The sequence below is a fragment of the Equus asinus genome, chromosome 30, assembly GCF_041296235.1.
Source record: "Equus asinus isolate D_3611 breed Donkey chromosome 30, EquAss-T2T_v2, whole genome shotgun sequence".
Taxonomy (NCBI): domain Eukaryota; kingdom Metazoa; phylum Chordata; class Mammalia; order Perissodactyla; family Equidae; genus Equus; species Equus asinus.
Window position 1 is genome coordinate 3,396,792 of NC_091819.1, and position 25,623 is coordinate 3,422,414.

General features: G+C 37.6%; 1 long non-coding RNA gene across 2 annotated transcripts in view; it reads left to right on the top strand.

Annotated features, from left to right (window-relative positions):
• Positions 1–4,443: 4,443 nt before the first annotated feature.
• LOC123282299 (uncharacterized) overlaps positions 4,444–25,623 on the top strand; it is a 92,028-nt gene continuing 70,848 nt past the window's right edge. The window contains exon 1 of one of the 2 annotated variants that reach the window (XR_011499473.1): positions 4,444–4,593. This is a non-coding gene — a long non-coding RNA (uncharacterized lncRNA). Of the gene's footprint in view, positions 4,594–11,186; positions 11,309–25,623 lie in introns of those variants that run through there. The other variant, XR_011499472.1, reaches the window with a different exon arrangement.

A 25,623-nucleotide genomic window follows, 5' to 3' on the forward strand; every position in this document is an offset into this window, starting at 1 on the left:
TTCAACATATGAATTCAGTCCATATCTATTCCTTTTTTTTATTATTGAGATTCATAATAGTTTACATCATTGTGAACTTTCAGTTGTACATTATTTCTTGTCTGTCACCACACAAGTGCTCGTCTTCACCCTGTGCCCACCCCAACCCCTCTTCCGTTGGTAACCAATGAACTGTTTGCTTTGTCTACGTGTTTATTTATATTCCACGTATGAGTGAAATCATGTGGTGTTTGTCTTTCTCAGTCTGGCTTATTTCGCTAAGCATAATGCCCTCCAGGTCCATCCGTGTTGTTGCAAATGGGATGATTTTGTGTTTTTTTATGGCTGGGTAGTATTGCATCATATATATATACCACAACTTCTTTGTCCAATCATCGATTGATGGGCACTTGGATTGTTTCCATGTCTTGTCTATTGTGAATAGTGCTGCAATGAATGTAGGGGTACATATGTTACTTTGGATTGTTGATTTCAAGTTGTTTTGGTAGAAACTCAGTAGTGGGAGAGCTGGGTCATATGGTATTTCTATTTTTAGTTTTTTGAGGAATCTTCATACTGTTTTCCATAGTGGCTGCACCAGTTGCATTCCCACCAGCAGTGTATGAGGGTTCCTTTTTCTCTACATCCTCTCCAACTTTTGTTCTTTTTTGTGTTGGTAATTATAGCCATTCTGACTGGTATAAAGTCTCATTGTAGTTTTGATTTGCATTTCCCTAATCATTAGTGATGTTGAGTATCTTTTCATGTGTCTGTTGACCATCTGTATATCTTTCTTGGAAAAATGTCTGTTCATATACTCTGCCCATTTTTTGATTGGGTCGTTTGTTTTTGTTGTTGAGTTGTGTGAGTTATTTATATACTTTGGAGATCAACCCCTTGTCTGACAAATGATTTGCAAATATTTTCTCCCACTTGGTGGGTTGTGTTTCCATTTTGTTGATGGTTTCCTTTGCTTTTCAGATTTTTAGTCTGATGTAGTCCCATTTGTTAACTTTTTCTTTTGTTTCCCTTACCTGAGTAGACATGGTATTTGAAAAGATGTGGCTAAGATCAATGTCAAAGACTACTGCTTATATTTTCTTCTAGGATTTTTGTGGTTTCAGTTCTTACATTCAAATCTTTAATCCATTTGGAGTTCATTTTTTCTGTATTGTGCAAGATAATGGTCTACTTTCATTCTTTTGCATGTAGCTGTCCAGTTTTCCCAACACTGTTTATTGAAGAGACTTTCCTTTCTCCATTGTATATTCTTGGCTCCTCTGTCAAAGACTAATTGTCCATAGACGTGTGGTTTTATTTCTGGGCTTTCAATTCTGATCCATTGATCTGTTTGTCTGTTTTTGTGCCAGTATCACGCTGTTTTGATTACTATAGCTTTGTAGTATGTTTTGAAGTCAGGGATTGTGATGCCTCCAGTTTTGTTCCTTTTTCTCAGGATTTCTTTGGGTATTTGGGGTCTTATGTTGTTCCATATAAATTTGTGGATTCTTTGTTCTATTTCTGTGAAGAATGTCATTGGGATTTTGATTGCGATTGCATTGAATCTGTAGATTGCTTTAGGTAGTATGGACATTTTGATTATGTTTATTCTTCTGACCCATAAACATGGAATATCTTTTCATTTCTTTATGTTGTCTTCAATTTCTTTCAATAATGTCTTGTAGTTTTCAGTGTACAGGTCTTTCACCTCTTTGTTTAAGTTTATTCCTAGGTATTTTATTCTTTTTGTTACGATTGTAAATGGGATTGTATTCATGATTTCTTTTTCAGCTAGTTCATTTTTAGTGTATAGGAATGCAACTGATTTTTTTAAATTGATTTTGTACCTTGAAACTTTGCTGTAGTTGTTGATTATTTTTAATAGTTTTCTGGTGGATTCTTTAGGGTTTTCTATTAATAGAATCATATCATCTGCAAATAGCAAAAGTTTCACTTCTTCCTTTCCAATTTGGATTCCTTTTATTTATTTTTCTTGCCTAATTGCTCTGGCTAATACCTACAGTACTACATTGAATAGGAGTGGCAAGAGTGTGCACCCTTGTCTTGTTGCTGTTCTCAGAGGGATGAATTTCAGTTTTGCACCATTAAGTATGATGTTGACTGTGGGTTTGTAATATATGACCTTTATTATGTGGAGATACTTTCCTTCAGTACTCATTTTATTGAGAATTTTCATTGTAAATGGATGTTAGATCTTGTCAGATGCTTTCTCTGAATCTATTGAGATGATCATGTGACCCTTATTCCTCATTTTGTGAATGAGGTGTATCATATTGATTTGTGGATGTTGAACCATCCCTGCATCCCTGGAATGAATCCCACTTGATCATGGTATATGATTCTTTTAATGTGTTGCTGTATTCCATTTGCCAATATTTTGTTGAGGATTTTTGCACCTAAGTTCATCAGTGGTATTGGCCTGTAGTTTTCCTTCTTCATCTTGGTCTTGTCTGGTTTTGGTATCAGGGTGATATTTGCCTCATAGAATGTGTTAGAAAGTGTTCCATCTTCTTCAATTTTGCAGAACAGTTTGAGAAGGATAGGTACTAAATCTTCTTTGAATGTTTGGTAGAATTCTCCAAAGAAGCCATCTGGTCCTGGACTTCTGTTTCTTGGGAGGTTTTTGATTACTGTTTCAATGTCTGTAGTTGTGATTGGTCTATTCAGATTCTCCATTTTTTCTTGATTCAGTTTTGGGAGGTTGTATGAGTCTAGGAATTCATCTATTTCTTCTAGGTTATCGAATTTGTGGGCATATAGTTTTTCATGGTATTCTATTATAGTCTTTTGTATTTCTGTAATATCCATAGTGATTTCTACTCTTTGATTCTAATTTTATTTATTTGAGCTTTCTCTCTTTTTTTCTTGGTGAGTTTGGCTAAGGGTGTGTCAATTTTGTTTATCTTCTCAAAGAACCAACTCTTAGTTTCATTAATCCTTTCTACTGTTCTTTTAGTCTCTATTTCATTTATGTCTGCTCTGATTTTTACTATTTCCCTCTGTCTGCTGGTTTTGGGCTTTGTCTGTTCTTCTTTTTGTAGCTATGTTAGGTGCATTTTAAGATTATTTATTTGAGATTTTTCTTGCTTGTTGCGGTGGGCCTGTATTGCTATGAATTTCCCTCTTATATCTGCTTTTGCTGCATCCCATAAGAGTTGGTATGTTGTATTTTCATTTTCATTTGTCTTTAGGTATTTTTTAATTTATCCTTTGATTTCTTCGATGTTCCAATGGTTGTTCAATAGCATGTTGTTTAGCCTCCACATTTCTTACTTTCCCAGTTTTTTTCTTGTGTTTGATTTCTAGCTTCATAGCCATGTGGTCAGAAAAGATGGTTGAGATGATTCTAGTCTTCTTCAATTTATTGAGGCTTGCCTTGTGACCCAACATATGATCTATCTTTGAGAATGTTCCATGGGCACTTGACAAGAATGTATACTCTGCTGTATGGGGATGGAATGCTCTCTCTATATATCTATTAAGTCCATCTGATCATATCATGTGTTTCATTTAAATCTACTATTTCCGTGTTGACTTTTTGTCTAAATGATCTGTCATTGAAGTAAGTGGGTTGTTGAGGTCCCCTTCTATTATTGTGTTGCTGTTAATTTCTCCCTTTAGGTCTGTTAATAATTACTTTAGGTGCTTTGGTGCCCTTGTGTTAGGTGCATATATATTAATGTGTTATGTCTTCTTGGTGGAATGTCCCTTTTATCAATATAGACTGCCCTTCTTAGTCTCTCATTGTCTTTTTGAACTTGAAGTCTGCTTTGTCTGATAAGAATATGGCAACACCTGCTTTCTTTTGTTGGCCATTAGCTTGGTGATTGTCTTCCATCCCTTCTCTCTAAGCCTCTGTTTGTCTTTGGAGCCGAGATATGTTTCCTAGAGGCAGCATATTGTTGGGTCTTGTTTTTTAATCCATCCACCTACTCTGTGTCTTTTGATTGGAGAATTCAATCCATTTACATTTAGAGTGATTACTGATATATGAGGGCTTAATGCTGCCATTTTATCTCTTTTTTTCTGGTTGTTCTATGTTTGCACTGTTTCTCTTCCTTTGTATTTCTGACTGCCACTTCATTTTGTTGGTTTTCTGAGGGAGATTTCTCAATTTTCTCTCTTTTTGTGAATTATGGCTCTGCTCTGATTTTTTGTTTAGTGGTTACTGTGAGGATTGTATGAAAAATATTAGGAAGAGGTAGTCCGTTTTCTTATAGCCTCTTATTTCCACTAACCTAAGCAGGTTCCTTCCCTTTCTTCTCCCCTTCTGAGTAATTGCTGTTGCAAATCGTTCTGTTTTTAATTTTGTGAGTTTGTGGCTAAGTTAAAGTGTTTATCATTACTTTTGATGCTTTCTTTCCCTTTCTCTTTTAAGTTGTAATTGAGTCTTTGCCTCCCTATTCTGGTAGAGAGCTTCAGCTTTCTGATCATGTCTATTTATCTCCTTCTCAGATCTATGTAGACCTTTGACTTTTTGTTGCTGGTGTGAGGGCATCTTTAATTATTTTTTGTAGGAGAGGTCTCATGGTGATAAACTCCCTCAGCTTTTGTTTATCTTGGAAAACTTTTATTTCTCCATTGTATCTGAAGGTAAGTTTTGCTGGATAGAGTATTCTTGGCTGAAAGTTTTTATTTTTCAGTATTTTGAATATATCATTCCATTCCATCCTGGCCAGTAGGGCTTCTGACGAGAAATTTGCTGAAAGCCTGATTGGGTTTCCTTTGTAGGTTACTTTCTTCTGCCTTACTGCTCCTAATATTTTCTCTTTATCACAGACTTTTGCCAGTTTTACTATTATATGCCTTGGAGAAGGTCTTTTAGCATTGATGAAGTTGGGCGTTTGATTAGCTTCATTTGTCTGTAACTCTGAAACCATCCCCAGATTTGAGAAGTTCTCTGCAGTTATTTCTTTAAACAAGCTCTCTGCTCCTTTCTCCTTTTCTTCTCTTTCTGGAATACTTATAATCCTTATGTTGCTTTTCCTAATTGAGTTGGATATTTCTTGAATAATTCCTTCATTTTTTTTAAATCTTAGTTCTGTCTCCTCCTCTATCTGTATAATTTCTACATTTTTGTCTTCAAGAAGACTAATTCTTTCCTCCATAAGATCAATACTATTTCTTAATGATTCTAGATTATTTTTTATTTCATTGTGTTTTTCATATCCAGAAATTCTGCTTTTTTTATAATTTCAATCTTTTTGATGAAGAGATTCATTTTATTGCTAAGCTGCTTGAATTGTCTTTCCGTGTTTTCTTGTAAGTCATTAAGTTTCCTTATGACAGCTATTTTGAATTCTCTGTCATTTAGGTTGTGTATTTCTATGTATTCTGTGTTGGGTTTTGGAGAATTGTCATTTTCCATCTGATCTGAATTGTTCTTGCAGTTTTTCATGGCGTTTGACAAACTAATCTTTTGTCGGGGCATTTGTGGTATTCTTAGGATGCAGATTGCCCCTGTTACCACTAGGGGGAAGCAGGAGCAGTGTTTCTGGCCCTACTCCATCTGCTGGAAGTTTGGGAATATTATGGGTGCTTGCCCCAGCCTGGGGTGCATTCAGGCACTTGTGTGGACTGTCCTTGTTGGGCAGGGCTCCTTACTGGGCTAAGACCACTCTTTGGTGCCTCAGGGGCACTCTGAGTTCCCCATCTCTGCCAGAAAGTGATCATCAGTGGGCTGAAAGCTAATGCGCCCATTCCTGCAGCCTCCTGTGACACATTCCCTCTTTGGGGGCTCAGCAGCACTGCAAGCGCTCACGCACACACCTGGGAAGCATTTACCCCAGCATGTAGATCTGCTGAGGTCTCTGTTTATAGTCTGCGGTCCAAGGGGCTGCTGTGCTTGGCAGTCAGGTCTTCCTCACTGGGACCTGAGCTATGGCTACTCCTTGATGGCACAGGGGCATGGTGGGCTCCCCTTCCCCGCCAGGAAGGTGAATCTGAGTGGCCTCAAAGCTCCACTTCTATTCCTGAAGCCACACAGGACACGTTCCTTCTCTGGGGGCTCAGCAGCGCTGTGAGCGCTCATGCGTGTGCCTGGGAAGCATTTGCCCCATTACATAGATCTGCTGAGGTCTCTGTTTGCCATTCACAGTCTGTGGGGCTGCTGTGCTTGGCGGGTGGAGCTTCCTCACTGGGACCTGAGCTATGGCTGCTCCTTGGCGGCACCGGGGTGTGGAGGGCTCCCCCTCCTCACCAGGAAAGTGACCATGAGCTCAGGCTAAGAGTTACTGCGGCCTCCTCCTATGGTCGCCCTGGTGCATGTTCCCACTTTCTGGGCACTTGCACCAGGTTGGAGAGCATTTGTGTGTGTGTACAGGGCTACCAGAAGAGAGCAAGCCATGCTCATCTATCTCTGCCACTTCCTGGGAGGCCAGTCCATTCACCCTCAGATGTATAGCTGTGTGTCTCTCAGGCATCCTGTTGTGTTGTGTGGGCTTCCTCTGTTGGTCAGTGAATGTCCATTTAGTTGTAGTTCAAAAGGAGGAGAGACAAAAGGAACAGCTCACTCCGCCATGTTGCTGACATCACTCCAGTCCATATCTATTCTTGTATGGACTAAATTCATATGTTGAAGCCCTAACTTTCAATGTGATGATATCTGATGATGGAGGCCTTTAGGAGGTAATATATACACATATTTATGTTATGTTAATATTAAATAAATTTGTGTGTATATTTAATTCAATTCCATAGACATTTTAGTGCTTCTTAGTTCAAGATTCTTTAGGAGATCTAAAAGAATTATTAAGACACCCTACCTTCTTAGAAGATAGCTTATTATGCAGTTGGAGTGGGAATGGGATGTTTCTATAGAAAGCCAGCTATAATACAGAGCAGCATAAAATAAATACAACAACAGTGGTCCAAAATAGGTGCTATGACAGAGCTGCATGGATGCAGAAAGGTTAAAGCTCATCCTGGTAATTCCTTGTTCTTAGGCAGAGCACGTAAGGCAACCATGGTGAATAAACTACAAGAGGAACCCTGAGAAAGGATATGAGCTTCAAATGTGACTTTTCCTGCCTTTGGATATGGTTGTGTTAGGATGTGATGTTGAGAGCCCCAGCCATTTTGTCACCATGAAGGAAAAACTGGAAGGATTTAGCATTTCAACACCTTGAGCTACTAAATTAACAAACTCTGGATTTTCTTTTCTTGTAGATTTCTTGATATGTGAGAAAGAGATGTCCTTACTTTTAAAGCCATATTTAGCTTGTGTTCTGCTTTTTGACAATGAAAGCATCTTGTCCAATGTGGGCATTAAGGTATGGTAGCACTTTGATAGGCAGACTTCCAGGATCAGAGAACACCATCGACAAATGCACAGAGACATGCAAGTGCAAGATAGGCTCAAAGTGAATTGAATTTTCTGGTATGAATGCAAAAATAGAGAACATGGTGGGACTCAAAGGAGTATGAGGCTTGAGTGATACAATAAAACCAGATGCTGAAGGCCTTAAGGATTTGTTTGGAAATTAAAGGATTTGTTTGAATTATTAGTTTTTGAAGCAGGAATCTCTGACATATTTGGAAAGAAAACAAATGTCAATTTTGTTTGAGAAGAGAGATTGGAAATAGTATGAGCAAGACATACTTATGGCAGTGGGAATGTGTAGATGGATATGCAGATGAAACATACACATAAGTAGAGTATGTAGAACTTGGTGAATGATTGGGAAAGTAGAGTGGGTGAGAGAGAAAGAAGAATTAATGATGATTCAAAGTTTCTAGACTTGATATTTTGGAGAAAAATGGCAGCATTAGCTGAGACAAAGACTAGAATGGAAAGATTAGGGATTGGAAATGACAAGCATATAAAATATAGCACGTTGGGATATTTTGAATTTCAGATGCCAGTGAAATATGGAAGTGGAAATAATCAACAAGACTTGGGTATGCCTGGTGATAATAATATATTACGCAGTCATTTATTCTTTTGCATTTTTTACTCAATTATCTCTCCAAATCAGCAAATGGAGATTATAGAATGACCTGTCCCAAATGGAGATTTCATTAGAGTAAATAAGAGTGTGAATTTTCCAAATACCTATACGAAAGCAGAGCTTATGATTATTAAAAATTCCAAGGCACTCCTTTTCAACCAACTCAGACTACCATTCGTATGTTAGTAAAACTTATGTAGGCTCTAGTTGATTTTAATGGCTATTCCTCTTTTTTTGTTCTCTTAATTTTATAGAATATTTGGAGGTAGAGTGTATAAAATAATGTGTTAATCAAATATGTAATCTTTATTATGTGTGCAAACATTTAAACACTTCCTGAAATCTTCTGTTTTCAGAATGAAAAAGCTATAATAAGTAACACATACAGCATCAATCTGAAAATGCTTATGTCTACACTAGAGCTAAATGAGATCACCACTTTGGTAGGATAAGTTAAAAAGAAAAGTAATACAGGTTGTAAGTATCCCCCCCCAACCAAAAAAAAATCAAAACAATACCAGCATTTGCAGTGTGAACATCTTACCACATTTCAACTCATTATTTTAAAAGGGGACTTTATACGCTTTTTAAAGAGAGTTTTCAGTGTTTTAGGTTGTTTCCCATATGTTTTGACGCTGCTTCAGATTGACTTCAAAGGGATTCTCCTGCTGGAAAATTTAGGTGCTTAAGTGTCCAAAGGAAAATTCCAAAATAGCACTTCAGACGAACTAAGGAGGAAGTGTTTCACATATTCTTAGGGAAAGGAAAATAATTTATTTGTATGTTTTTATGGAATTTGAGAGTTCGTAATACTGAGCACATTAGCCTCTTTCTTTATCTTTATCAAAGATTTTGGTTTTTCCTTTTCTCTTTCCATTACATATACATACTCTCAGCTTTCCATGGGACTAACTCTAGCATGTCATAAATATAGTGTTCAGCCACAAGTGCATTACAAATGCTGCTCTCTGGGTATTGTTAAATTGTGCATACATTTAAAATCACACAAGGCAGTGGGACTTGATTTTTAAAAAGAATGATTTCTCTCGATTCATATTTACTATTGCCACGAAAATTTACATATCATTAGCCAAAAATGCTCTTCAACTTGGAGGGGCATATTAAAAAACTCAAGAATGCAAAAATGCTTTAATTTAGGGAAACTGAACTAATACCCTGAAATAAAGATACACTACATCACAATTTTTTTTAAATGTAGGAGTACTACAGAGGACTCTGGTTTCCAGATTGCCATTTCATGCATAAAACCTCAGAAGCCCCTAAGAAAGTATGGTATCACTCTGAATGAAATAGTTTTGACTCCATAACACGGGTCTGCTTCTTTTCAAGCATTGCTAAAACAGGGGAAACAAATAGTCTTTCTCTGTTCTGCATCCCCTACCTCAAGGCAAAAGTAAAGTAAGAAAGACAGAAAAAGGAAAGGGAAGCTGGGACAAAAACTTTCACACATAGGTGTCTATGAATCTGAGAAGGCTGGCATGCAGAAACCAGCTGATGCACAAACTGGTAGTTAGGTCATGTCCAAGAGATAAGTGCAAAGAAAAGCTTGATTTAAAATTTAAACTAAACAAAGGTAATTTTTATAAAATTATTTTCGCTTGAAAAATGCTTTTTTTTATCACATTAAACATATTTACTAAAATAATTTATTTTTGCTATTAATTCTAAAAACGTGCATAATATAAGACCCTTTAGATAATTTCTCTTTAATATAATGTTTAAAATATCGTGAGCTGCACAAAACTTTTAATTTGAACATTATTCACAATTCATTTTGCTCTGTAGTGTTTAAATTTAAATAATAAAGATCTTCAGCTGTAATCTCTTGATTTTTTAAACAGTTCAGTGGTTTTTAGTATATTCACAGAATTGTGCAACTATCATCACAATCCAATTTTAGAATACTTTCATCATCCCCAGAAGAAACCCTGTACCCATTAACAATCACTTCCCATTCCCACAAACCCCACCCTTTCCAGCCTTAAGGCAACCACTAATCTACTGTCTGTTTCTATGGATTTGCTTATTCTGGGCATTTCATATAAATGGAATCATACAACATGCACCGTTTTGTGATTGGCTTCTTTCACTTAGTATGATGTTTTCAAGGTTCACCCATGTTGTGGCCTGCATCAGTACTTGATTCCTATTCCTTTTTGTGGCCTAATAATTTTCAATTGGATAAATATACCACATCACTTAAATATCCATTCATTGGTTGATAGACATTTGGGTGGTTTCTGCTTTTTGACTGTCATGAGTAATGTTGATATGGATAGTCACGTATATGTTTTGTGTGGACATATTTTTCATTTCTCATACATATATACCTGTGACAGGAATTGCTGGGTCATATGGCAACTCTAAGTTAACATTTTGACTAAGTACCATACTGTTTCCCAAAACGACTGCACTAGTTTACATTCCCAACAGCACTGTATGAGGGTTCCGATTTTTCCACATCCTTTCCAGCACTGTTATTGTCTGTCTTTTTGTTTATAGCCATTCTATTGTGTGTGAAGTGGTATCTCACTGAGATTTCAATTTGCATTTCCTTAATGTTTAATGATGCTGAACAATTTTTTATGTGCTTATCATCAATTAGTATATTTTCTTTGGATAAGTATGTATTCAAATCCTTTGCCCATTTTTAATTGTTTTTTTTTATTATTGAGTTGTAACAGTTCTTTATATGTTCTAGATGCAAGTTCCTTATCAGATACATGATTTGTAAATATTTTCTCCCATTCTATGGATTGCTTTCCCACTTTCTTGATGGTGTAGTTTGAAAACAAAAAATTTTAATTTGGATGAAGCTCAATTGATCTATATTTTTCTCTTGTCACTTGTGTTTTTGGTGTCATATCCAAAAAACCATTGCCTAACCCAAGGTCATAAAAATTTACTCCTGTGTTTTTTTCTAAGACTTGTAATCTCTTGATTTTGCTTTAAAATCAAAGATGAAAGAGATAAGCATTTCTTTGAAAGGAAAGGAAGAGAAATACTAAAGGTAAAGATAATAAATGGGAAATGGAAGGAAGGAAGGAAAGACTTTATAGGCCTTTTGAATGCTGGACATTTGGTTTTGTGGGACCATTTTGAAGCTATGTAACAGATAGGACTTTTTATGGAACAACCACTAACTTGCTTTTAAAGGCTCAGAGGATGTTAGAGAAGAGGAACTGTGCCTGGAGCTTTTTTTTCTCGCTGTTCTTCCTGCCAACCATGTGAATCAGGGAGGGAAGCTGCTGGAGCCATGTATCGTGCTGGCCGCTGGGGCTCGGGCTGAGGCTTGGGTTGGGCTGGACATAGAGCTGCAGCTGGAGCTGGAGCTGGAGGTGAGGCTGGTACTGGGGCTGAATCTGAGGCTGGGGTGAGACAAAGCGGCCAAACTTCCCAGGCGTAAGGCTCTTCCTCCTCTCTTGTGTTAGATTCTTAGGGCTGCCGTTACAACGTGCCATAAACTGGGTGGCTTAAAGCAACAGAAGTTTATTCTCTTTCAGTTCCCGAGGCCGGGTCTGAATCACAGTGTCATCAAGGTTGGTTCTTTCTGGAAGCCCTGAGGAGAAGCTGTTCCATGCCTCTCTCCTAGCTTCTTGGAGTTGCTGACATTCTTTGGCATTCCTTGGCTTGTAGATACATCTCTCCAATCTCTACTTTTGTTTTCACATAGCACCTTCCCTCTGTGTCTGTGCATCTCTGTTTCCACATTTCAGTCTTCTTATAAGGACAACGTTCATGTTGGATTTAGGGCCCATTCTAATGCAGCATGACCTCATTTTAACTTGATTACATCTGCAAAGAGCCTATTTCCAAATAAGGCCAAATTCACAGGTTCCAGCTGGACATGAATTTTGGAGGGAATGCTGTTCAACCCAGTACACCTCTTTGGTGGATCTTTGGGGCTCAGACTGAAGTTCCAGCACGCAGAATATGACAGGTGAGGAAAACAGCTAACCAACAAGAAGACAGTGCTAGGACGCCTTATAATGACCAGACTCAATAGACCGTATGTCCTAAGCTGTGTGGAAATCACATTGAAAATTACCGTCATATTGTACTATATTAAAGGAACTAGGTTGTATCTGCCTTGTTAGAGAACTACTTGCGCACATTTTATGTTTCTGTTCCCATTGCTGGCTTTCACTTTGAATGCTTTAAAAGTGTCTGACTTCACACCCTCTGTGAACAGAGCTACTGTGAGTTTTTTAGATGCTTCACAGTGACCTACTTTAGATTATCAAAACTTGAGGTGTGAAAAAAAAATTAAAATCAATTTTGGTAACTAAAGGAGGAAATAGAGGTATAGAAGATCCCAGAAAGCTGTTAGTTGCACTATTATGCTGACAGTCTGTATCCAAAGAAGCATCTGTTTGTAAAGTCTCTAGACGTGTTTTAACAGTCATACACACAAGCAACCGTAGATATTCACCACTGAAAAAGATTCTATCATACTAATGTCATTTAGGAGAACTAATGGTGTTTGATACTATAAAAAAGGAAAGATATACATAGTCATGTCTAAAGTAGTACACCAAATTATTTTTAAAAGTCTCTAGTGAACATAATATTTGAATACAACTTTGATGTATTATTATGTCCTATCATCTCTATCTACTTTCATCATTTGCTTTTATGTGGTTCAATTCAATTATGTATCCTATTAGAGCTTTCATTGGTCATGATGGATGAAGCTATATTGAACTAACAAATAACTTCGAAAATCTCAATAGCATAGAGATTTTCTCTATCTTTTCTTCTTACTCCTACAAAGTTGCATGTTGGTGGATGTCAGTCCATTTGGGCTGCTATAACAGAGTACTAGAAAGCTGGGTTGCCTATAAACAACTGAAATTTATTTCTCATGGTTCTGGAGGCTGGGAAGTCAAAGATCATGGTGCCAGCAGATTTGCTGTCTGATGAGAGCCCACGTCCTCATTGATGGATGACTGTCTTCTCCCTGTAACCTCATAGGGTAGAATGGGTAAGGGAGCTTCTCAGGCATCTTCTATAAGGACACTAACTCCATTCATGAGGACTTCACCTCCATGTCCTAATCACCACCCAAAGGCCCCACTTCTTAGTACCATCACCTTGGAGGCTAGGATTTCAACATATGAATTTCAGGGTGGCCACAAACATTCAGACTATAGAATTGGGTATTCTCCTTCATCTAGTGTGGTAGGGAATCTTAAGGATGGTCTCCAATGATGCCTGCTTCCTTGTATTCATCCCCTCTACATCTCCTTGGGTTATCTCCTATTCTTAAATACAGACTGGACTTACTGACTCATTTCCATAAATAAAACACTGCAGAAGTATAGAGTATCACTTCCAAGGTTAGTTTATAAAAAGACTGTGGCTTTCATCTTAGGTACTGCCTCTCACTTTCTCTTGGAAGACATCCCTGGGGGAAGCCCACTGCCATGTTATAAGTGAACCCTATGGAGAAGCACACATGCGAGTGACCAAGGCATGTCAACAAACATAAGTGAGCTGGAAAGTAGAGCTTCCCCCACCACAGCTGAGCCTTCAGAGTGGACCACAACCCTAGAGAACAGTCCAAAGCAATCTCATGTGAGAATCTGAGCAAGAAGCACTCAGCAAAGCTGTGCCTGGGTTCCTAACCCACAGAAACTGTGAGATAATAACTGTTTGTTTGAGGACAATTTGTTATGCAGCAACAGATAACTAATTTATCTGGCAGCTTGGGGATCCAGGGACTCTTCATCTTGAGATATCACCACAGCAACGTGAGACTTCAAAATTACCCTTGTTGTAGGAAAGAGATCATGGAGAATCCCCTCCTGAACTGACACACATCATTTCTACTCACAGTTCATTGGCTAGAACTAGTCATGTGAACCAAACCTAACCGCTAGGGTGGCTGGGAGAAATAGGCATGTAATTCTCTCTGGATCTTACTGTCTCTATCACATAGTTATTTGCTCCATCCGTTCAATCAGACATTCACTCAACAAACATTTAAAAAATCTCTATTATGTTAAAAAAAAAAAACAATCTTTTTACCCTGTCACCTCATTAAGTTAAAATCCCCAGTTTTTTCCTTTCTTGCACTGTTACACCACATAAAAGAAAAGTCTAGAGATTCTGCCTCCACTTTCTCTATCCCCATCCACTGCTTAATCCTATCATAATCTGATTTGTACCCTCAAATCTAGAGAATATTATTTTTGAAGATTTCCAATAATTTCTAGATTTTAAAAAATTCTATTTTGAAGCCCTCACATTTGATCTCTATCGCTCTCAATGAAATATTTATACCAATCTTGTTAGTATATATATTCCCTTTTAATTTCTATGATATATTTTATTATTTTGCTCAGTGTTTGGGAGCATAGTGATGAGAACCATTCTAAATGCAACATAACCTCCTGTTCTTCATTAATACGATTTTGCTTATTTGGTGTAAATATAAATAGGGAAGGGAGAAAGTTACTTAACGTACCTTTAACTAAATCATATGAGTCATTTTACTTCCCTGACCACTCCTCTGTCAGATATAGGATAACTTGGAGAGATAGTAGAATTATCCTTTCACCACATGGTACCACAAACTGTAAATAATAAATTAGATTTCTCCATTTTTTTTCTACTTTCCCATGTTTTCCAGTGATGTTGATGATGAAATAAGCTGGCTTCATGCCCCTAAGAAAAATGGGAGTAATTTACCCACTGATTTAAGAAAATTATTTTTTTTAAACCCTATTATTTGTCATAAACATGAGTATTAAATTTATATAGACACATGTTACTATGTAACAAGAACAAGACATTTCATTGGTATGTATCTTGTGTTTAACATGTCTGCTAAAAATTGATTTGCAGAATGCAGTCCAGCTCGTATAAGTCTGAGAAAAGGTCCCTGAAGGGGTTTTCTAGCATATCTCCCATAAAAATGGCTCTGATGCGAACTTTATATTGTTCCTTCTTTTTCACTTGTTTTTGTTCCTCCTGTTCCTCTTAATATAGGGGGTCCCAAATGTTCTGACTTTGGTCTTATCTTTCAGCTCTCTCTTCCCTTAGCGATCGCATCTGCTCCCACAGCTTCAGATGACGCTGCTCTAGGTAGAACTGCCAGGTGTGGATTGCTAGTCTCCACCTCCCCAAGCCCCTGATTTCCACTGCCTGCTGGCTGCTCTTCTGATGCTTCCTACTCTACACTCCCAAAACACAACTCAAATCTCCTTGTCCTCCTGGTTTTATGTTTCTGCTAAAGGCATGACCCTTCTCCCAGTTACTTGGGGGAGAAACTGAGTCATTTGATTCTCCTCTCTCCCATATCTAACAGTGATCCAGGTCCTGCTAGTTTTGCCTCAGCTACAGCCTTCCCCATCATGCTCTTGTTTGCCAGTACCTTAGTTTACTGGTCTTCTGTTATATTGCCTTTCATGGAGGACGCAGTCAATACGTATTTGGTTAATCTGCATCTGTTTTCTTATCTACCTCCTTCCAATCCATATTATATATTGAACAAAGCTTTAATCTTTGCACTCCCTGGTTCATACATAGTTTTCTAAAGAAAGTGTTATGATCTGATTGGAAGCAGCCATAAAGAATGTTCTACACCAGTGAGAGAGAGAGACAGAGATTCTTTTCATCTCCTTCAGTTCCAATGATGTGTAAAGAGGACCCAGATGTCTCAAATGTCCCAGTGAAGGATATGAATGGGAGCTCAAATGAGGAGGAAAATGACACTATTGCAGAGAGCTGCACAGCGGACCATACCACTGAGGCACTGAATGGGAGTCAGACCACGTCTTAGAAACTCACATCATCTTCAAAAGCCAAGATGTCTTCCATTGATAAGAGTTTTCCCACCTGTTCTTAGATGGTTGGCTGAGTGGGAGGCGGCTGCTGAGCCCCTCGTGAAGTGGTTACTGTGAACTCCCCGTGCCGACAGAGAAGGTGGTGAATTGCTTCAGCAGCGTGTTCAGCAGGGCTAACAGTCAACAATCTGAGAGTGAGCAGAGTAAGACACCTCCGTGGAGACTAGCAAGGGCTAGGGGACAGTGTAAGTCCAGAAGCCTTAATTTTGCTTAAGTCTCTAACTATGAATGCCACCTGAGACGACAGAATACACCTGTAGGGTAAGGAATTGGGAGAGGGGAAAACCGTCAGAGGGAAAGCACAAACCAGTGCTTATGACAGTCCGTCTCAGGCCTCCTCAGACCAGGGCAGCTCTGAAGGACCCACATCCTGAGCATAATCTTTTTGGGGAAAAGGTAAGAGTACGTCGTTTTGCATACTTTGGCCCTAGGTTTGAGGCTGCCTGTAGCCTCGGGGAAAGGTTTCTCCACCTAGGTCAACGTATTCACTAAGGCCTCACATCAGTGTTTGCAGTCACAGCTTCATAGAAATAAAGATTATTCTTTGGTTGGTCAATGCCTCAGTGCGTACGTGTCTTCTGGTGACCTTGTGGGAATCAAGAGTTGGCTAGCAAAGGACAAAGTTTTGTGCTTGTGGTTCCTTGATGGAAAGACATCCCAATGTCAGCTCTCTCACTTCCCCCAGATAAGTTTGTTTCCTGCCTCTGTATCTTTACTCTTACTCTTCCTTCTTGGTGTACCCTTCCCATCACTTCCAGGTTTCCATCAAATGTCCTTGGAACTTTCTTCTTCTTCAATTGGAGGTGGATTTTTCCCTTCCCTGACTTCCATAGGCCTTTTGTTGCAGCTGACACATTCTGACTTGTGTGATACCTACTGCTGCACATGTTTTCTCCCCCTCCAAAATAGCTTGTTAGCTTAATTATCTTTGTATTCCCCACAGTACATTACATAAAGCCTAGCATGTAATAGATTTTTAAAAGTGTTTCTTGAATGCATGAATTCAGATTGGAAAAATACTAGAATTTATAAGTTATTTCTCTTAGAAACTCTGTAGAATGAATTGACATAAATTTTACATGTATCTGAAAAGTTATTCCATCCTAGCTTCTTGTCTCTGTTTTCTATTTATGGACAACTCCTTTAGGGCTAACACTTAATTGTATGCACTTTAGTATGGTTCTGAAATGATTTCACGTGCATAATGTTTCCTCCTTCCATAATAAGCTCAGAAGGGCAGGGGCTTTTTAAATTTTTTGTATAGTCCTCATGGCACTTAGCACAATATTGGCCTCTTAGAGAGTTGTTATTGAATACACATAGGTTAGTTGATTGAACGTTTTGTGTAAGATTCTTAGCAAGTTGGTATTGCTATAATATTGATATTATAATACAAACTATAAGTATTGAACATATTTTTTAATTAGACTATGCAGAGATTTAACACTCTGTAAATATTATGGTGAAATTTATTTATCCAAACCTACATGTTCACTTTAACTTTGATCTCCTTGGAACCAAGAGATCTGAGTAAAAATTGAAGACTTTACTTATTCAAAATAAGATAACATTTAAAAAGTATTTAGTGGCTACTTCAATTGTCCTCTCACTACTCAAAGCATAAGTATTAAAGAGCATGATATATATTCATTTCAAAATTTCTGGATAGCTGGCTTTTATTTAAATAACCAAAATTAGATACCTTGAAATAAGTACAGAGAAAATTTATAATTCAGAATGTTGATGCCAAGTATAATAAGGCATTAACCAAAGCCAGTAGAATCTCCTGTTTTTGCTATAATCAGTTCGTGCATTTTTCAACAAGGAAAAATGTACCCGATGATGTAAGCTATCCAATAACATTGTATTCTTGATGAAAAAATATCCTTCCCATTTCCTAAATTATAGAAACAATAATTTATAAAAATTCTATAGAAAAAGTGTTCTTAGACGTCATGCTAGTCCATTATGTATATGAATTAACTTTTAGCTTGAAAGAAATTGGAAGTCACTTAACTAATACACTCACATATATTTCAAGGATGTTTCTTCAAGGATGGTTAGCTCAGTTGGTTATAGAAATAGTCTGTACATATATATATATATATATATCTGGAGAGAGAGAGAGAGAAATAAGTAGATATCTAGAAGTAGTATGGAATAAAACTGACAAACAACACCAAGCATTTTGTTACCTGAAACCTCTAGCCTCATTCAGCTAGAGATTATTTTGTAGGAAGACCTTGGTGTTAATGGATGAATGACTGAAAATCTGTCACCTGTACTCAAAAGTAGAAATTCTGCAAACAGAAGAGACAGCAAGAAGAACAAAAGAACTGTTAACATCAGTTTCCTCATCTCTTAATGAGAATCAAGGTTGTCCTGAGGAATAATAATTTAGTAGATGTAAAGTGCTTAATAATTGGCATATAGAAGAGTTGAATAAGTCTTAACCATTATTTCTGTGGACAATATGTCCCATTTTGATTCTATCAGTCGTAAGTTTTATAAATGAATTTAGATTTTCCTTCCATTATCTGTAAAGTGTAAACAATAGCTCCTCGGAATACATTATCACCCTGGCATCCCATGAAAACCCAATGAGGTTTTCGGGGAAGTTATAACTGTGCTCAAGTCTTGTTTTCCTTCGTTTTTAAATGGATAGTAATTTTCTTAGGCCACACAGCTAAAAAGCTAAAATCTTCATCTTTCTGATTTGTCATTTATTATTCTTTCCATGATATTATATGTTACTTCTGAAGACTGATACTCTAAATCTTTAATGTTAAACTCTTGTGTTTTTTCTGGAGAATTTATTGTAAATTAATATGCAGTAACTATGCATCCTTATTTAAAAGATGAAAGCACAATTGAATTGTTTCCAATTCACTCGTCATAGAATAATAATGTGGAGTTAATGTTTATTCACATAAAAAAGAAGAAAATAAAGAACATCCTGGCTGTCATGTCACTAACTTACATTTTGATTTGAAGCAAATCATTTCAGCTTTCACCTTGCCTAGATAAAAACTGAAAATAGTGCTATTTTATGTGCCATTTACCTCACTGGCTTAGAGTAATACTCAACAAGTTAGTATTTTAGATTTTCACATAAACTTTTTGGGGAAGAGTGTTTTTATGAAGCTTTTTCTATGTAAGTACCACATTAATTATTTTGCAAGAATTTTCCCATTTTTGGATAGATACTTTGGCATAAGTCATTAAACTAAAAGAACAAAGAAACCATTGACAGAAATTAGTGCAATGGTTTAATGTGGTCATGTTTGCCGGAATCAGATAAAGGTTTCCATCCATTTAGATTCCACGTATTCTTCTTTCCACAATGTCACTAATATTTCAGTCTTTTGATCCTTGCTATTCAGGCTGAGAAACGGGTTGGAGGGTAGGATGAGAGGGAATAGGGAGGATGAAGAAAAATGATGAATAGAGGTTTATTTAATTTTAGCATTTAAGCATCTAGCACATTGTTTGTTTGTGAGCTGGGTCTGTAGACTTATTTATACTAGAAATCTAGTGTATAGCACTACAGTCAGTGTCACTAGCAAATACTTAAAATAGGAATTGTGCAAAAGAATACTTGTTCTAGAAGACCATAGCTCCACTGTGGATTTATTGAAGTCTTCAAACACTTATATATTTGTTTAAGTTTCCTGGAACCACAAATATATGTTGTCAAAAACTTTTGACTCCATTTTGGGAAACATGCAGCTTTTAAAAATTAGAATTGGTTTTGCACTTCTACTGTCTTTTTATAAACATTACCAAAAAGATTTCTTTAAAGCAGATGTTCACGGAGTGTCAGCCAAGGAGGAAAAATATAATAGGTGACAGTTAATTTGGTTTACTGGCCTTCACCTAAAGAAGCCATATGTTAATTTTGTGGTCAACTCTGAGAGATCACAGAATATTTTAAGTAATCATCAGTCTTTTCTTGTTTCGCATTGATTCATCTGACTTAGAAATGGGTAGTTGGAAGAACATCTCTTTACTACACTTTTAATCTTAGAACATAGAGTAGACAGAAGACCTAAATCAGGCAAGAGACGGAGCTCTTTTGTGTAGGAGGTGCTCAGTTCCCAAAGGGACAAAACATTCAGAGTGAAGGACTTGTGAGAAAAGGCTTATGACCTTGCTCACAGACATCGAGGTGATTGCTGAATGTAGCTGGAAGGATGCCCTCCCTAAAACGTTATACCTACTCTTTTGCAGATGCTTGAAGTTTCTATAATAGAAAAAGAAATTTAGTTTCACACACTCAGATAAAGCTACAAGGTGAATGTTCCAGGAGAGGGAATATAATGATTTGATGAGGAACTTGGACCAGGTTATGTTATTGATCAACCAGTAGATATTTATTGACCACCTACTATATGCCATCTGCTTGGGAGATACGGTGAAATTGAAGCTCAAGGGTCACATGGATCCTCTCTGATGTTTTACTGGAATTCTCCAAGCTGAACTGATTATTTCCTTCTTTGGGCCTTAGATGTGATGTCACACACTTCTGTAACCTGCAAGAACACTGCTTTTGTTATTGCCTGTTTCACTCACTGGATTGTGTGCTCTACACAGAAGCTGAGACTAGCTAGTTCTTACTCATCTTGATAATGCCCGAGTATGTCAGAATCTTGGCACGTAATTGGCATTCAATTCATGTTTGTCGAATGAACTAATAAGTCTGAATGAGATATTAATGCTACCTTTATGGTATTTGACAGCTAAGACAAGAAATAAAACATGAGCACAGAACAGATTAGTTGCTTTAAGTTTATTGTGTAGAGTAGTGAATTAGAGAAAAGACACAAAAAAAATGAGATCAAGAAGTCCTCAAAAGACTTTGCTTTTGTCCTCCCAATCTAGCTGTGCAAATCCTACGTTCAGGTTTGAAAGCAGCTAGCTATCCATTACATTGCCTTCAGATGTTCAGTAGCAATTATCGTATATTATTCAGGTATTTACTAGAAGTTGACTTGAGTTTAACTGATTTACTTGGAGAACTTTGAAGCCTTGGCATGTAGCAGAAATATTTACCTGTTTATCCATTTTTCTGTAGGCTCGTCCTGCATCTAGTTTTGAAATTTGAAAAAGTCAGTTGCTTTGGAAATTCCTCATTCCTCTGGAAAACATGATCATTGACTTGAATTTCAAAAGTCAGTATGAATCAAAGATTAACAAGTCAGTTCAGTCCTGTCTCTGCAATTTAATAGGCTTGAGGTTTTAGACCACATACTTAATCTCTTTGAATCTCAGTTATCTCATCTGTAAAGTGGTGATAATAATGCCTACCCTGTTTATCTCTTAGGGCTGTTATGTGTAAGAAAATTCTTTTCATGCTATAAGATGCTGTTTAAATGCAAGGAACTCTTGCTATTATTTTGACCATGATTATTCTGGTAATCATGATAGTACAACTAAACATGGATCTGAAGAGCGCATCCACATAATTAAAGTATCTTGCCTCGGGAACAGCTCTAGACATTCCTGTCTGTGAAGCAGCATCTGATAAGTCCGTAAACTCATCAGACAAAGTATACGTTGATGGTCCCTGAAGAATTACTGGCACATTAATTTGCTTGCCTGAAAACATCTGCATTCTCTAAAATTAGATTCCTGATGAAAGATTCCTGAAGTGTCGCCAAATTTATGTGTAGATAATTTTATTCAGTTCAAGAAACATGAGTTGAATGCCTATCATAGGCCAGGCATGGTTCGAGGCAATGGAGGCTCAAAGATAGGTGAGCATGGCTCCTGCCTTCAGAGAGCTCACAGTTTATGGGCAGAGATAAAATGTAATTAGATGTTCACAGAATATAAAATGGAGTTGTATGCAATTACTATGTACATTATAGCAGTACTGCAGGAGGTAGGCTAAAGTGGGGTCAGAGACTTTCTTGATGGAAGGGATGCCTGAGTTGAATGCTAAAAAATAAGTAGGAGTTAAACAATCAAAATGGGTGCATGAGTGAGGGAGGCAATAATTCCAAGCAGAGAGAACAGCGTGAGCAAAGAAACTGAAACTAGGAAAAATTCGTGGCCATTCATTGTCACTGTGATGCGGGTTCCATGAGCCGAGGAGTCGAAAGAAAGATTTCTTGGACTCTCAAGGTCTGGTAGTAGTGCTTTCTTTTTCAGAGAATAGCTTGGGGACAGGACCCATGGGCAGTGAAGAGCTGCAAGCATGGAGACAGGACCCGTGGGTAGTGAAGAGCTGCACTGGGTTGAGGGTAGGGCTAAATTTATAAGGCATAGGTAAGTGAGTTATTTCTTACAAGAAAAAGGAAAGGTCATGCAAAAAAGTCATTAAAATGGCATCAGTGCAGGTGGGATCTGGCTATCAGGTGGTCGTATAACTTTGGATACAAATTAGGTCGAATCAGGTCAGGACGATCTGTACTTCCTGGAGGATGATATCGATCTGTATGTAGGCCAGGACGCCTTGGGCTTCTCTTCCTGGGCAGCCTGGATCCTCATCAGCTGGATCAGAAACCACAATGAAAGATGGAGAAGGAGGTAAGGCTAGAGAAGAGTGGAGAATAGAGGAACCAGTCCATCAAGGGCACTTGGGTTATGTCCTTGATTCTGTGGCAGATAGAAACCATGAAGGGTATGAAACAGGGAAGTAACATTGTGAGACGTGAATTTTAAATAAATTGTTCTGGGTATTGTATTGATTGAAGGCTGTTAAGACAGAAACACTGGTCAAGGAGCTGATGTAGCAATTCACAGAGATGAATCAAGGAAATAGTAAGATAGGCAGCAGTGGTTGTGAGAAATATTTAGATAAGTGCACAGGACTTGATGACTGCTTTAACATGGCATTGAGAGACAGAAAGATGTCGAGACAGATTACCTAGGCACAATACTGGTATAAAAGATTTGCGTCTCAGTCTGTGAAATCAAGAGCACTGATACATAACTTTATTTTTATAAACTAGTTTCTGACTCCAGTCCCAGGTCCACTAGACTATTAGGGGGAAAAAATGTCGTAACTCCAAAACTCCAGTCCTTGTTGAGGTCCCTCTACTGGGGATTGTGCTATAGTTTTGAGGTCTTTATTTAATGTCAAGGAGTTGGGGATGGCCCATTTGTTTGTTGGTCATCAGGCCACACAGGTAGCTGCCGTGACTGGTGTCATCCTGGACTACAAGCAGAGTTCATCAACAAACTTGGGGAGAGAGCTTATGTTCTCCTCTGCCTAGAAGCAACACAAAGCTTTTCTCCTTTCGATGTGCTCTCCTAGGAAACAGGAAAAGAGATGGCATCTGCCATCAAGACCAGCCCTCTTATCATTGCCTTTTTCTCTTAATCTGAGGAGAGAGAATTCTGTGAGGAAAATTCTTTTCTTTTCAGTTCTGTCTGTCTTCATATGTTTATGTCCCAAGTTTTCTTCTCTGCCCTGGGGTTTAGTTTTGCTAAAGAAAATGTACCAAGGCAATCCCTTACTTGATATTCATATTTTATAATATATCTATTTGCTTTTATTTCTTACTATCTGGTCTCTCCCTCTCCATGAAATGGGACTTCTTCTCCTAGCTATTTTATCTTTGGCATTCAGCATCCAGAATGCTCTGGCATGTAGTAGAAACACACACACATACAAATTTGTTTATTGAATAAAGGAATATGTTACCAGCTGACTATTCTTCTAACGTATTTTAGAGGTAAAAGATGCTATCACTTTAAAATTCTCTCAGGAGTTCCATATATTGAAGGAGTAAATGAGTGAAGGAATTTAAAAAAATGAGTGAAGCTATGGCTGCTTACTTTTGTTTGTTCTCTGCCACATCCCTCCCTGGAGCCACTGGGCACAGAGCTGACTACATGGGGAATGAAGGGAAGAGAAAGGAAACAAAAAAGTTGAGGGAAGAAAAAGAATAATTAAAATATGAAATAATCCAGCCAGGCTAGTTATTTCAAATCATCATCTAAAACCAATACTACTGACTAGCTACCTAAATAAAGTATTTATATTAAAATGTATAGTTGATTTAAAAGACATATGAAATATGGAATTGGAGAATTGGGAAGGGTGGGAAGAGAGATTCTCCTAGAGACTTTCAGATTTACTCATACTTAACCAGACTGTGCAGAGAAAATGTAATTTCTTTATTTTATCTGTGACCAATCAGAGCTTACTTGCAGGCCCCAGGCCCCCTACAGCTTGCTAGTTTTTGTTGTTGTGGCCATTGAGGGAGGAACCACCAACCTAGGGCAAAGTCATTCAAACCTGGTAGTGAAGTCTGCTCAAGTAGTTAACACCGGACACAAAAAAAAAAAAAAAAAAAAAAAATCACACAAACAAAAAACGAAAGATAAAAAAAGTAACTTAACAATATTAGTTTATGGGCCCTGGGGCAGTGCAAGGAGAATCAAGAGAGCACAAGCGTTTCAAATCCAGATCACTATTTTCTCTCTCTAGGCTGGGGCTAGGAGAGGAGGTACAAGAGGACTCCCTCTGCTCTTTGTTTCCCCTCACTTATGTGATATCCCCCTCTAAGTTTTCTTGCTATCTTACTGTTGGGTGTTACTTGGCTATCATAGGCATGGAGGCGTATTCTCTATCTGTACTAAGGGTGGTCTACTGATTTATATATTCAAATGGGAGAGGGTAGGGAGGATGAAGAAATTTGGATAATTTTCTCTTTCTTAGCCTATGTTAAAATGTTATTACTGTAAGGAAGGAAAATAATTCCTCTACCCTCTAGGTCCTTCTGGCTGGCCTAAGAATTAAATTGACATGAGACAGAATAAGAGGAGAACATTAAACAAAGTTTAATAACGTGTGTACATGGGAGAAACCCAGGAAAGCTGAGTAACTCTCCAGAATGGTGAAAACTGCCACCTTAAATACCGTTTTCAGCTAAAGACAAAGGAGGATGATGGGGGTAGTGGTTTGGGGCTTCAAAGGGGAGGAAGGCAATTTATATGGGGATGGAAATGTAAATGTTTGTTAAACAAGTGTTTGCTGGGCTCGCTATAGACAATGTTATCTTATGATACTAATTCCTTCCTGGAACAGGCCTACTGTCTTAAAATTTTTTAGATAGGAGGAAACTCAAAGTTTCTTTCAGTCTTTTGTTCTCCAAAATAATCAAGCCAAAGAGACATATTTTGAAGTTGTCAATTCTGATCCCCCACATTCCTTTCCTATACCTCCTATTTTGCACTTGAGAAACAAAAAATTTTCTTTTTATTTTATTATATTATCTTTGCTTGCAGATCATCCTCCATCTTGGTAGGCTATGGGCCCAAACTTGAATCATTAGACCCAGAAAGACTGACTATATTTTCAAGATGTTTTCATAGTTTACCAATATTAGAATGATATTTTGAAAATTATTCATTATCTACAACTAAGTATTCACAATTGAACACCAAATACCATGTTATGAATTTTGTGTGCATTTTTTTCACAATACCAAATACATGCTATAGATTTTTTGTCCATTTCACCCTATGAAGGGGATTTTATTGGTCTACAGAGGTAGAAATTGAGGCTTCAAGAGATTAAATAATTTGTCCAAATCAATCCTCTCTTAAATTGCTGCATTGAGATTTAGACTCAGGTGAGTCTTGCTCCAAAGATCCATGAGTTTTTCAGTACACTTTGATGTTCACTGCCATTTTGGGGCTAACTCCACAAGAAAGTTCTCCAGCGCTTACATGAATAGGTGAGGCATAGTCAAAAGAGCATGCCGTCAGGGTCAGGAGACTTGTGTTCACACTCTGCCATCTTGCCTTTTTCTGTCAAGAGCCTGGTAGTAAGAGACAGCAGATGAGCC